Genomic DNA, 2,318 nt, shown 5'->3' with positions numbered 1-2,318 from the left:
CTTATTCCGCCTAAAAAGAGCTCCGCATTCTGGTGAGGCTATATGAACACGGCATTAACCCTTAATTTAAGGATTCTCCAAAGGGACTTTTTCCTCCAGCGGTGCAAGAGCGGTAAAGTAATCATTGGGACTGTGCCACCAGCTCATAAATATTTCCACACCAATTGTTTGTCCAGTTAATTGCAACAGGAACGGACACACTAATTGAAAATCTATGTCGGTGAAATTATTGATTTTATCATTCTTCTCTTTGATATCAGAGTATTTTAATAAATGTTAATTTTCTCTTCATTCAATCCATCTATGTTTGTCAGTTTGTATACTTAAGCGCTGCTATTTTATGGTGTTTTTTTATGTCTTTTGGTGTTCACAGGACCGACTAATCCTGTGTTTTTAGCAGCATCATTAGAACAGTGACCCTAATTGCACCCGAGCATATACATTGGTATTTTGTCCAGGAGTTGGCGGATGCTTTAGTCCAGGTCTGGGAGGAGATCCCTCAGGAGACCATCCTCCACCTCATCAGGAGCATGCCCAGGCATTGTAGGGAGGTCATACAGGCACGTGGAGGCCACACACACTACTGAGCCTCATTTTGACTTGTTTTAAGGACAGTACATCAAAGTTGGATCAGCCTGTAGTGTGTTTTTCCACTTTCATTTTGAGTGTGACTCCAAATCCAGACCTCCATGGGTTAATAAATTTGATTTCCATTGATAATTTTTGTGTGATTTTGTTGTCAGCACATTCAACTATGTAAAGAACAAAGTATTTAATAAGAATATTTAATTCATTCAGATCTAGGATGTGTTATTTTAGTGTTCCCTTTATTTTTTTGAGCAGTGTATATATATATATATATATATATATATGTGTGTAATATATATATATATATATATATATATATATATATATATATATATATATATGGAAAAAGTGGGGGATAGGGGTACCGGCGACATGTGTTGTTTAAAAAGTATGTACTAAAATACCCTGAATTTATGAGCCAAAAAATATATATATAAAAATATAAAAATTTAATGCAATATAAAAGTTACTAGATAAAAAGTACAAATTTTCAATAGATAAAAATATATAAATATAAGATAGGAGAATAGACTTAGCTTTTAAAAATAATAGGCAGGGGGTCAGTGCAGGGAACCCAACGCGTTTCGTCACATATGACTTCTTCAAAGGGTAGGGACAGAATGATTCCTTAAGCCTATTTATACCCTTACATACTAGGTAAGGAGTTGTGACATCACAGGTGGTCAGGTGATCCAATCTAAAGGTCACACATAGAAATATACATGATGGTAGTATTGAAACATCACCGCAGTCTGTGGGTGTCATTAGGGGCATATTAGCATCTAAAACGAGTGGTTTATAAGTTCAAAATGTGTATATATATTGTGTGGGAAGGATTAGAACATTAAATAGCGGCACTTCCGCCACACTTCCGGTGACGGAGGCCGCGGGTCACATGACTTCGGGTACTTCCGCCCCACTTCCTGTGCGCGTCTGCGCATGCGCCGGCGGCGAAACCCGGTTTTTGTCTCTATGTCAATACATTCTGTTGTGTCTCCTCAGTCTCTGGTCCTGGTTTTCTCCTCTACGGCGGCCATTTCTTTGTATTGAAAGTCCATAGGAATCAAGGGAGTTGCGGTGGCCATTTTGTTGGAGTTTCCGGAGACCCATATTCATTTCACTTAGAAATATCCATGGCAACGTTTCCATGTAAAAGATAGAAACAGGCAATTGGTAGTGATCCTTATATTGGTGTTTTTTAACATAAAACAACAGTTGTCAATTTCAAAACAACCCATAGGCTAATATTGAATATGTATGTAAATTATAAATTAATAATACAGTGATCCACTTGAACTGACTGACAGGGCACTTTCAGGTGAAGCTAAGGTGAGGGGGAGGTGCTTATACCATATATGTATACTGCAAATTAATATAGCTGTTTTAAAGGCTTTTATTTCCAGCACATTATGTAAATCTATGCAAATATATATAAAATTATAAAATTATAAATGATAAGTAATAGTAGATAATAATTTTGCTGGAAATTTTATTAAATATTTATTTCTCAATTAGGTAGTTTTTAATTTTCCTTCAAAGGACATATTTAGTCGTGGGGGTGATAAGTGCTGATAGATCGCCCACCAGTTGGCTTGACCTCCTATCGTCACTCACTACAGTACCTGATCTTCCCAGGTAGTCCCCTTCCCTGGTACTGGTCAGGCCCGATACACTGCTTAGCTTCCAAGATCGGACGAGGTTGGGCGTGCCAGTGTGGTATGACTGTATAC

The 2,318-nt window shown here is 37.5% G+C and overlaps 1 pseudogene; it reads right to left on the bottom strand.

Moving 5' to 3' along the window:
- Positions 1–2,198: 2,198 nt before the first annotated feature.
- LOC134967131 (5S ribosomal RNA) lies at positions 2,199–2,318 on the bottom strand (annotated as a pseudogene).

Source organism: Pseudophryne corroboree, chromosome 10 (assembly GCF_028390025.1).
Source record: "Pseudophryne corroboree isolate aPseCor3 chromosome 10, aPseCor3.hap2, whole genome shotgun sequence".
In the NCBI taxonomy this organism is placed as follows: domain Eukaryota; kingdom Metazoa; phylum Chordata; class Amphibia; order Anura; family Myobatrachidae; genus Pseudophryne; species Pseudophryne corroboree.
This window is presented reverse-complemented; position numbering and strand designations above follow the sequence as displayed.